This window comes from Primulina tabacum, chromosome 16, assembly GCF_025594145.1.
Source record: "Primulina tabacum isolate GXHZ01 chromosome 16, ASM2559414v2, whole genome shotgun sequence".
NCBI classification, from domain to species: Eukaryota; Viridiplantae; Streptophyta; class Magnoliopsida; order Lamiales; family Gesneriaceae; genus Primulina; species Primulina tabacum.
The window spans coordinates 15780660-15793844 of NC_134565.1; positions in this window are offsets into that span (position 1 = coordinate 15780660).

Genomic DNA, 13185 nt, shown 5'->3' on the forward strand with positions numbered 1-13185 from the left:
ATTTGCTAGGTGTATGCTAGGATATTTTGTGTTGAATGATTGTAATAATTATCAAATTTAAAGTGGGCTTGGTTTATGGCCCGTTCCCACCCCATGAGATGTATCCCTATTTGCCATGGATATTTATTTGTAAATATTAGTATAGTGGATGATCAAGATTGGAAGATGGTGGCCATGATGATTATGAAGATCGAAGATATGTAAATATTGGAAGCTAATGTAATAGTTGCATTTGCATCCTTTGCATTACCCTAGGATTGGACCTAGGCCCGTGTTTAGCTCACACGGGCCATTAGTATTGGGGCGATTGATCATCCTTGTTTGTTTACTGTTTATAATATATAGATGATATGTTATAAATAATGAGTATGTGCGTTATTATTATGATAATAACAAAGTTGCATGAATCCGACAAACATACGATCAAACATGGCGAGCTTTTAAATAAAATTAATGATGAGACCTTTCAAAATTAAAAAACCCTCATTTTGAATAAGATTCAAAATTAATATTAAGCCCGAAAAGGGGAATTATAAATTTTTTTATAATTTCCATGTCTTCCATCGACAATGGGTGCATGATGAACGCTACCCGTACTCGGGGCTCGGCTCATATTATTGGGGGGGCCCTGGGTGCCAGAAAGCTGTGACATCCATTGACATGGTGATGTGAACTACGTGAAACTCCCATGATTTCGGCTCATATTATTTGGGGAACTCATGGCGACCGTCGATTAGGGTTCAACATCGATGGGTAAGGCTTGACACGTGAAGATGAACGACGTCATATTATTGGGTCCTAATCAAACGTGAGACAAAAGTTTACGTAGAGGGTTGCATGGAGATGCAACTAGAAACTACCTTTTAAGAATTGTGATTGGCTGATATTATTCGGGATCATATTTCGCTAATTGGACCTTGCGTGTACCTACCGAGGAAAGGAGTTTCCCGTTTTCACTAGAGAGTAGTGAAAGATGTCAAAACAGTGGGAGTAAACATTTATAAAGTAAAAGTCCATACTTTATATCTTACTAAATATTTTAAAATAGTCATCAACGTTTATCTGTTCTTACTTTTCAGTACAAATTGACAATGTCTTCGATACGCAACCCGTTATCTGCAATACTCGACAAACACGTATTAACCAGACCTAACTACCTCAATTGGCTAAGAAACCTAAAAATTGTCTTGAATTCGGAAAGGATAGCATATACACTGACTGAGTCGCCCCCTGTTGAGGCTCCGACTGACTGCACTCCTGAGGAATTGCAGACTTACAAGGAATGGTGTGACCATGACTTGAAAGCCAGGTGTTATATGCAAGCTTCTATGAATGATGAGCTGCAGAGGCGTTTTGAGGATGCAAAGAGTGCTGCTGACATTCATTTGCATCTCAAGGAGCTCTTTGGTGAGCAAACACGGCCTCTTAGGCATGCTATCGTCAAGGAGCTGATCACTTTGCGCATGCGAGATGGGGCCTCGGTCCATGAGCATGGCCTGAAGTTGATTGGGCTCGTGGACAAGCTCGTTAGCATGGATCTGATGTTGTTTTCGGAGTTGACCACCGACGTGTTGCTCTTATCGTTGCCTAGCTCATTTGATCCTTTTGTGGTGAATTTCAATATGAACAAGCTAGAGCCGACCCTTGAGGAGTTGGTGAACACGCTTGTGACCTTTGAGTCCACTATCAAGAAAGAGAAGCTGGTTCTTTATGTGGGTTCTTCATCTGGTACGAAGATTGATCCACATGGGAAGGGAAAGAAGCGTTCTTTCCAACGTCCCAAGAAGAACGTGCCCTTGTTGAGGCAATCTCCGAATCCCGTTGAGGCAGCCACACCAGTTAAGGCTGACAAGACTGCTGATGTATGTCATCACTGCAAGAAGCCTGGACATTGGAGGCGTAACTGCAGGGAATATCTTGCCCAGAAGAGTTCTTGAAACAGTATGTTCTAAATTGAAGTAAACATTTCAATTAACTCTACTTCTTGGGTATTAGATACCGGTTGTGGCTCACATATTTGTAATGATTTACAGGTGATGGGAAGAAGTAGGAAGCTTAGGGAAGGTGTGACCTTCTTGAGGATGGGTAATAGAGCAAGAGTTGCTGCCAAGGCTGTTGAAGATGTTTACTTATTGTTGAACAATAGTTTTAAGTTAATTTTATGAGATGTTTTGTTTGTACCTAATTTTGTGAAAAACATTGTTTCCATTTCTATGCTGATAAAAAAGGATATTCTTGTTTATTTAGCAAAGGTGTTTGCAACATTTACAAGAATGAATGTTTAATTGGTACTGGAGAACTTGAAAACGATCTCTACACCTTAAAATTGAAAGATATTCCAATAAATGTCCATTCTAAGGCAGACACCATATGAGATGTGGATAGGTAAGCCTCCCAAATATTCTTATCTTAGAATATGGGGGTGCCCTGCTTATGTGAAGCAGGTAGTGGGAGATAAATTGGATAGTCGATCCATTTTATGTTACTTTTTGGGATATCCAAGGAATTCAGTTGGATACTATTTCTATCATCCCCAAGAAACAAAAGTGTTTGTTTCTAGGAATGCAACCTTTTTGGAAAAGGAATTTCTATTGGATAGAAAAGGGGAGATGATAGAACTCGAAGAGGTTCGAGAGACACCCACAATTATAGAACCCACACCCAAGAGCCAAGAGAGGAGATACAAGCTCCTAGAAGATCCGAGAGAATCTCGAGACCACCTATGAGGTATGGTCTGCTTCTTGAAGAGGGCCATGATGAGCCTAACCATGGATGTGATCCAAGGACCTTCAAGGAAGCGTTATCTGATGCCGATTCATCCAAGTGGGTTGAAGCGATGGAATCTGAGATGAATTCCATGCATTCGAACCAAGTGTGGAATCTCGTGGATCCACCTGAGGGAATTGTTCCCTTAGGATGTAAATGGATTTACAAGAGGAAACTTGGGGCGGATGGGAAGGTATTGACCTTCAAGGTGCGATTGGTGGCAAAAGGATATACTCAAAGACAAGGAGTTGACTTTGAGGAAACATTTTCTCTAGTTGCAATGTTCAAGTCCATAAGGATTTTGCTAGCCATAGCTGCATGGTATGACTATGAGATATGGCAGATGGATGTTAAGACAGCCTTTCTTAATGGGGATATTAAGGAATAGATTTACATGTCTCAACCCGAAGGGTTTACATCTGTCGGAAGTGAGCATATGGTATGCAAACTTCAGAGATCTATTTATGGTCTAAAGCAAGCATCTAGGAGTTGGAACCTTAGATTCGATAATACAATCTAAGAGTTTGGTTTTACTAAGAATCCTGAGGAACCTTGTGTGTATAAGAAGGTCAGTGGGAGTGCTGTGACATTCCTGGTGCTGTATGTTGATGACATTCTACTCATTGGGAATGATGTAGGAATGTTGCAATCAACTAAGATATGGTTAGCGAGTAAGTTCTCGATGCAGGACTTGGGTGAAGCATCTTTTGTATTGGGAATACAGATCTATAAAGATAGATAAAAAAGATTGCTTGGTCTCACCCAGTCCACATACATTGATACCATCGTAAAGAGGTTCTCGATGGATGAGTCCAAGAGAGGGCATCTACCAATGTGTCATGGCGTGTCAATCCAAGTCTATGTCTCCCAAGACTGATGCAGAGATAGAGGCGATGACACGCATTCCGTATGCATCTGTAATTGGTAGCATCATGTATGGGATGATATCTACACGTCCTGATGTGGCTTTTACACTATGTGTAGTGAGTAGATATCAATCGAACCTTGGTCTTCCACACTTGAAAGCTGTGAAAGGCATCCTCAAGTATTTGAGAAGGACCAATAAATTGTTCTTGGTCTATGGGGTGGAGAACTAAAATTGGAAGGCTATACCGACTCTAGCTTCGAAAGCGATATCGATGACTCGAAGTCAACCTCTGGGTTCATATTCATGCTCAATGGTGCTGCTGTCTCTTGGAAGTGTTCCAAGCAAGACAGTACTGCGGATTCCACCACTGAGGCCGAATACATTGCTGCATCGGATGCAGCAAAGGGATTTTGTTTGGATAAGGAAGTTCGTCCAAGAGTTGGGCGTCATTCCTAATGGAGTTGCTCCTATCCCAGGTGTTTTTGTGACAACACGGAAGCCATTGCTCAGGCAAAGGAGCCAAGGTCTCATCAGAAATCCAAACACGTATTGAGAAAGTACCACATCCTCCGAGAGATTGTGGAAAGAGGAGAAGTCTCGATTGACAAAGTAGGCTCCGCAGATAATGCTGCTGATCCACTAACTAAGCCTTTACCTAGACCATTGTTCGAGAAGCATTGCGAATCGATGGGTTTGAAGCATATGGGTAGTTGGCTCTAGTGCAAGTGGGAGATTGTTAGAGTAGGTGCCCGTCGAGCCAAGTGTTGGCCGAGGGTTCATGATTAAACTATATGTATGAACAGTCTTTATTTTAATAATATTTGAATTTATTGTTATGGCACTTCTTTATCTGTATACCCATGCTAGTTGCATAGATAAAGTCTTTGAATATACAAATAGTAGAAAGAATATGAGATGCTCATATGATGAGTATCATGAAACTCATATTTGGAATACTGTATATTCTAAACAGTTCCTAGTCGATTCAGCCGCCGCTAAGAAGGATATAGGCCGCTCGAGTTCGAGACTAGTATCTGCGATGTGAGTACCATGTTTAATTGGTAGGGAACATTGTGATGTCCGAGCATGCAGATAGGTGCTTCTGGTAGAGTGCACTGAACAACCCTCCATAAAGGACTTTCCAAGTGGTTCTCACTTATCGAGTGGAAAAGTCCTAGTTTATGGTTGTACACCATTAGTTCTTATGACCCGAGACAACATTGAGACTCTATATGCTAGCATTGTACTTTGACTTGTTTACCGACTTATATGGGGTCATCAGGTGGCAAGGTTGGGTGCTTTGTCGAAACATATACGAGTCGATGCATTGTAGTCGGGGATTCACCGCTTACCTTCGGGTATGGATATCCTATGTGTATGTAGTATGAAATCTCTGATCAGAGTATGGTGGTAATTAAGAAAGGGGTTTCTTAGATTACACCATCGATGCAACTACGACATGACACATAGTATCGATTCATTGACAACTCTCGATATACCAATGGTTGTCGAATCGGTCGGGATATATGAGTTGAAGGGACCATACTGTACGCTAACCATAATTGAATTGTTCTTGCAGGCACTATCATTTGATACCTAGAGAATCATGTAAGCGATGCTGCTAGGCGTTTAACATGATTGGTTGGGTACTATCAGACTTGAGTTCTGACGTTCTTGTTATCAAGGAGTTGATAAGTAAGAATGGATCAATTGGGGTATGCTCATATATAGACATGTTTAGTCCGAATCACATGGAGATGTGAACCCACGGCTAGTTGTATCAATGAACCATTGAGGGCCACACAAGTGCTAGCTTTCTAGATCCCGTTGAGAAGTTAAAATAGTTCAATGTGTTGAACGGCTTATAAATAAGTTTATAAGCGTAAAGAAAAATAAAAGTATGACTTCTATAAGAGAAATGTAATTTTTAATTTATAAATGTGTTCCTAAAATTAAAAGTAGGCCAAGTGAATAATGTATTTGAAAATTGTGATTTTCATAAACATTATTATAGACTAAATTAAATTAATTCAAGTGTTGAATTAATTAAACATTAGTGGGCCTAGTTGAGTCCAAATAATTAAATTATGTGGGGACCCGGACGCTAATCATTTTCTTAATCATCTTTGGGATTTAATTATCAATTAAGATACACAGGGTCTAAAAATTTTTCTTTTTAAAAACGTAAGCGCGGAACGTAATGGAATTTAACTAATATACATCTCAGTATAAAAGTACAATAATGTGCAACATTTATTCAAATTAGTCTATGGTTCAACTACTAAATTTCAAGTATTAAACCAAGTCTACAATAAGTCCGGAATCACCACTCTAACTCATCTTCTCTCATCATCTTCTTGACCCCGATCCTGCCCCACCTGTTGTCATGCACACATACAAAACAAGACAACAGCCGGATACTCCGGTGAGAATAAATCCAAGTATAAAACATGGTAGACATGCATGTACACAATATAAATCATAAAGCATACTATCATGCATAAAATCAACAGCAATAAGTTTCATAGTCTATGAAACTAAATCAAAATAAGCATGCATTAACAATGGGTTCCATAATCTCTGAAACCAAAATAAAATAAGCATGCAACTCGATTCAATTCATATTTTGACTCAACTCAACTCTAAATCTAGGGATCCCGATGTGAATAAGACGTCACTGTCTGTCACCTACCCTCCCAATCGGGGTGACTGTACGTCTTATTCCTAGACTTCGGCCCTGTCTGTATCGAATATCTACAATCGGAGTGACTCTGATCCGAAGCGTCGATACCACCGAACATCTAGTAATTTGGCGAATCTAGCAGACGTTTCAGTTGGTATCAGAGCAATGATTTTTAAAGGGTTGTGCCACCATCAGTGCCGGGAAGATCAGTCGTCAAGCCTCAAATTGTAAGTTTGCATGATTTATATGATTTATATGTTGTTACCTGCATAAGTACATGAATTATATGTTTACGCGACATGTTTAATTGCTTTATGATAATATATGATTTATATGCTTTAGAATTTTTATACGTGATACGATATGAAATAAGAAGTTATTTGATTTTAATGCATGTTGGCTTTGTGGTGGAATTGGATAATGTTGATTTTTGAGTTTTAGTATTGACGTTTTACTTTTGTGCAATAAGTTAATCATGAATATTATGAATGCTTTTGGGACACGTAGATTTTTTTAAGAAAAATATTTATGATTCATGGTTAATAGATGACTTAATTTTGGGAGCTTCACCTAAGAAATAATGATTCGATGATTTGCAATGACTTGGGGAATAAAAATGTATAATTTAGGATGTTAGGCTTTAATGAAAATGTAAGATTGGCTATGAGAAATGATTTTTGGGCGAAAAGTTTAAATTTTTGAAATTATGTTATGGGAAACCTGTAGAAGGAAATTAAGAACGCCAAAAATTTATGGGTTAATTGTGGAATTTTCGAAATTTAAGACCAATTGGATAATTTTTGAGGAAATTAAGAATTGATTTTGCAATTGTTAAGGAATTTGGGAACTAGTTTAGCAATAAGTGTAAACTGAATGGTTTAAATGATAAGAATTTTCGATGATTTAGACTTTTATGAATATTTGGAACCTTGGGATATCTTGATTTTAATGTTATAAGGAATGTTAACCAAGGGTTTTTAAGGATGAAATAATATTAGGCTTGAAAAATCTAAGCGTTAGCGGATGCGTTTGGGATTTTAAGGTTGAAATACGAAAGTTGATGAATATTTTGGGTATAATATAAGGAAAGTAATATATGATAAGTATGGTCATCCATCTGTTAATATTGAGAATTGTAATAAAAATTGAAATTCGAGGTTATAATAGTAACAAAACTAATTTATTATGGGTCTATTTTAGTTGCAACTCGCAAATAAGGATTTAGAAGAAAATTTATTTGGGATCAAGCTGACGTAAGGACATTCTAGAACTTAAGTTTTACCAGAGTAGCGTACTGGAAGCGTAGATTTTTGGTATACTAGAACTGAATCTAAACTTTGGGTTATTAAGGATAAGCAAATTTCAAGGACGAAATTCAATTTAAGGGGGGAGGATTGTAACGCCCTGAAAATTCGAAGGTCCACGCGAATCACATGAATGCGAGTTATTAAATTCTTTGTGTATTTTTAATTAAATATTTTAATTGCATTAATTAATTGTGTTGTGCATATTGACATGTTTAAAATATAATTTTCTACATTGTTGCATAAAACTGTATTTTTAAAGGTTATTCGAGTTGCGATCGAGGAACAGAGACCGAGGACCGAAAAATAGAAAATGTTTTTATTAAATAATTAATTTTAATTATTTAAAATATGAGTGATGTTTTTCCATATTTTTTAAAATAAAGGGTTTTGAGGTGATTTTATACTCCGAGACGTATTTTTTATCGGTGTTGGATTTTCAACAAAAATACGAACGTTTTGGCAACCCGGCTAATAAATTCACAAACTTAGTTAAGCAAATTTATTTTTAAATCTTTTTAATATTTTAATTAAGCACTAATGGGCTATTGGGCCTAATTATCCTTCCTAATGGGCCTAAGCTTGGTTATTGTTTTAATTATCTATTTAAAGTGCAATTCCACCCCATTAATCACTAAAACTACACGTCCCACTTCCCCCAACAAATCAAACTCTCCCTTGCAAAATTTACATGGCACACACAAGGAGATTGGAAGGGAAAACATCAAGTTCTTTTTAATTCGTCAAGCAAAGGAAGGTCCCGTCGTCATCGTTCTTCGATTTGTTAACATTATTTCGTGCGTTTAGAACGCAAAGGCACACATATTTTTTTCTTCAAAACATCATCTGTAACGTACCGTACTTTTACTACTCAAAATTTGCGGAAGAATTAAAAATTTTCTTAAATAAAAACGTGAACATTCAAAATTTGATAAAACAACTATCCGTCCTCAAAAATTGTTGAAACAGGAATTCTCAAAATGGTGTCTATCAAAAGTATTTGCTCGAGCCTCGAACAGTAACAAAAAATCAGAGTAATTAAACATTTTCATAAAACTAAAACTTGGCGGTCCTTGGGTTTAGCCTCCCACTCAGTCCAAGCCTGCCCCTTGGTCCCCACCTCCTGTCTCCTCATAAACATCCTCACCTGCATCGATCAAGTCTAGTGAGTCTAAAGACTCAACACGTATAAACTGGAAGTAACGAATAATACAATAAAACCACATGCAACTTTAAAATAGGACATACATACTTGAAAATTGAAGTTGCAAGATAAAACTTAAACATACGTGCATACATACTAAGACGTGCCATCAACGTAAACTTTTCTTAAACATGCTTGCATACTTGAACATACTTAAACATACATAGCTTCATCATTTCGCGTAGAGGATGTTTCAAAGCAAGTGACCCATAACATATTTCGCCTGATCAGACTAAACCACAGTACTGGGATAGCAGGGACGTATCCACTGCCCCATACATGAGATCCCCGTTCATAATTTAATGGGCTGATTGGTCCACATTCATGATTTAACGCTTTCCAATCACGATCTAAACCCGTTCATAATTTAACGGGGTGGAGAGGTCCTCAGCCACATTCACCGAATTCCAAACCCATTCATAATTTGGTCACAAGACATTTAGCATACCTCAAAAACTTGAAATATTATCTTTTGCACGTCGAACATACTTACTTGGCGTTGAAGGATTCGTTGGATCTCGCTTGGGGTCGTTGCTGCAACATACTAATCATGAACTCAACACTTAACTTGCATAACTTAGACACAGGTATTCGTACTCATCTCGAATTCAATAAATAACTTAAGACATTCTAGAACACACGGAACTTGACCTCATTTAAATCATCGTACTAACCCAAGACATGAAACTCCAAAACAAAATAAGATTTCCCAAAAATATGGAGTACACGGACCCCGTGCATGGGTCCGGGTATGGGCTGTGTAGGTGCGCAAAAAGGAATACTCGGGGAGAAGAAGCGACACGGACCCCGTGCCCAGGTCCGGCTCCGGGTCCGTGTAGACTCGGTAAAATTACACTTCGAAGGATAGAAAGGCACGGACCCCGTGCATGGGTCCGGGTAGGGGTCCGTGTAGTCTCGGTAAAAATGCACCAAGGAGGAAACGAAGGCACGAGCCCCGTGCCAAGGTCCGTGTACCTGCGGGAAGTGCAAACTCACGAAATTTCAATATATGCAATACTTATCAATCTAGACTCAATAGTACAGACCATGAATCGACACCTCGAGACACATCCTAACATGCCAAAACGTCGAACCAACTTCATACAAGCACCCAAAGCAATGACGTCCACCTTACGACACATACAATTCAAAAACGTGGCAATTGACTCCAAATCGGTTCCTACGACTCCTAGTGTATTCGAGTGCCTATCAACACCGAACGACATGCCAAATAACAAGCCAACAACATACTAATCATACCTAAATGCAGCAATGATCAATCGTCGATTCCCAACGAAGCATGCAACAATAAAATCTCAAAAACACACCAATACATAATTTTTTCTGAAAATGCAGTTTGCGCAGTCCCACGAAAAATGCCATAACTCACTCAATTTTTATCCAAAAATTTTGAATTTTATATCCAATCGAAGGTATCAAAAAATTCTACAATTTTCATGTTGAAAGTTTTCTCAGGATCCCGACCGAAAAATCGCAGTTTTCAAAAGAACATCAAAAACGGGATTTGCGATCTAAAACTTATTTCAAAACTGATCCAAATCGTTTTCCGCTCCAACAACGAACGTCACACATGAATTTTTACGCATAAATAACAACACAACGTATACTATGACGAGATCGATGCATAAATAACAGAATATACGTGCCTTTTGTTATTTAAAAATACCATGACGACGATACCGAAGCGGAGATGGTGCGAGGATTGATCCGGGACGAACGTGGCACGATTTTATTTGAAGAAAATTCAACAAAAACTTTGCTGGAACTGAAGGGGAGGGGCGGCTGCTCACTTGGGGAAGAACTCTAGGTTTTCTCTCTTATTAAAAATCTGGACATAAGATGTGTAGGGTGTGTTTTGTGTTTTAGTGTGTGTAAAAAGGTGTAAGTCTGTGTGAGTGTGTGTAACGTGTGTGTGGGTTTTTAATTAGGAGAAATTAGTGCTAAGTTAACCAATTAAAATACTACAAAAAGGTTAGCACACAATAATTTAATCAAACTCTTTAATTAAAATAATTACATTCCAATTTTAAAAGTTTTAAACTCTTAAATCACTCAACACATAAATAAGACTTTAAAATACTAAAACTTAGTAAATCTTTTAAAATTCTCCATCCTCCACTTAATATTAAAATACCATGTTTTAAATTGCCAAAATCGTCACCGGTCTTTTCCTTGATCCCGCCTCGAGTAATCGCCTGAAACATGAAACTTGAAAAACATTTTAACGTGCCTCACATAAACATAATTAATTTAAAATAATGCATTTAAATAAATCATGCGTCACTAAAATCGTTTTAAACTTAAATAAAATATTTAACAATTTAAATAATGAATGAGTTATACGTGTACTGAATTTGGGCACTACAGTTCCTCCCCCACTAATATAAATTTCGTCCTCGAAATTAAACCTTACCAAACAACTCCGGGTAGCGGTTCCTCTTGTCCGCTTCTGACTCCCAAGTGGCTTCCTCCACTGATTGGTTCAGCCACTTGACTTTGAACAGCTTGGTCACCTTGTTCCAAAGCCTACGCTCCTGTCTGTCTAGGATTTGGACATATCTCTCCTCATAAGACAGGTCTGGAGCCAACTGTAATGGTTCATAGCTCCAAACATGTGAAGGATTAGCTAGATACTTCCTTAACATCGAGACGTGAAACACATTGTGTACCCCTGCGAAATTCGATGGAAGGGCAACACGATAAGCTAGTGTCCCAACTCTGTCAAGAATCTCGAAAAGTCCAATAAATCTCGGACTCAGCTTGCCTCTTTTCCCAAATCTCATGACACCTTTCATGGGCGCTATCATTATAAAAACGTGATCACCAACGGAAAACTCTAGATCTCTCCTTCTCTTATCGGCATAGCTCTTTTGGCGACTCTGGGCGATCTTCATTCTGTCTCGAATCTTAACCACCACATCTGCAGTCTGCTGAACTATCTCCGAGCCAAGTTCTGCTCTTTCACCAACTTCATCCCAATGAACTGGTGACCTGCACTTCCTTCGATACAACGCCTCGTAGGGAGCCATACCTATCGATGATTGAAAACTATTGTTGTATGTGAACTCCACTAGAGGTAGTTTAGATTCCCAAGTCCCTTGGAAATCGATCATACACGCTCGCAATAGATCCTCCAAAATTTGAATCACTCGCTCAGACTGTCCATCTGTCTGCGGGTGAAAAGCGGTACTGAAAAGTAACTTCGTCCCCATGACTGCATGTAGGCTCTTCCAAAAGGACGATGTAAATCTCGGGTCCCTGTCGGACACGATAGAAACTAGGATCCCATGCAATCGAACAATCTCCCGGGTATAAAGCTCTGCGTACTGCGTCATGGAGAAAGTCATCTTCACGGGCAAGAAATGCGCTGATTAGTGAGTCGGTCCACTATACCCCAAATAGAATTCGATCCTCTGACTGACCTCGGCAAACCAACCACAAAGTCCATTGTAATATTCTCTTATTTCCACTCAGGGATGGGGAGTGGCTTAATCAATCCTGCTGGCCTCTGATGCTCTGCCTTCACCTGCTGATATAGGTGGATTTTTCTTGTTTTTTCATGTCATGTTTTGTCGAATGGTGTTGCATTTATCGTTTAGATTGCATGAATTTTGTCATATTTTAGAATAAATTATGTTTTATTGTTACTCATGTATCTCGTTGGTGAAAATGCAGGAGATTCATACAAAACTAAAAAAAAGAGAATTTTTGCGAAGGACGTCCGCCCGGGCGCTTGAGAGCTTGAAAAAAATAAATTTCTGCGAAGACCATCCGCCCGGGCGGAAACTTATGTCCGCCCGGGTGCGCCAAAGAAGAGAGAAAAAAGAAAATCTGCAAAGACCATCCGCCCGGGCGAAACTTATGTCCGCCCGGGCGCACTGGTTATTTTTGGGAAGATTTTGGACGATTTCTTCCCTTAATTCTGGATGGGAATGATATGGAAGGGATCATTGCACGAAATAGGAGATCATTCAGACGAGGTTGAAGAGCCAACGGAAGCTTTGGAGAGAATTCGGCGCTTGGATTGAAGATTTGAAACTTTTCGGGCATCGCTCTTCGTGTTTTTCGTCAACTCTAGTATTTCTTATTTAGTTTTTATCATTTGAACTTAGTTTTGTTTATTTTCGCTATGAATTTTAGTAGCTAAACTTTATAATTTGTTGGGATTTAAGGGGATCCTACCCCAAAACTTTGATATAATTAATTTACACCTCGATTTCTGATTTATTCTTGATTATACTATTGTTTTATCGTATTGTTAGAGCGTAGCTAACTTAAACAACGTCTTTATATTGCGAGTGAGTTCGAGAGAATAACGTGTGATAGGAACGAGTATTAT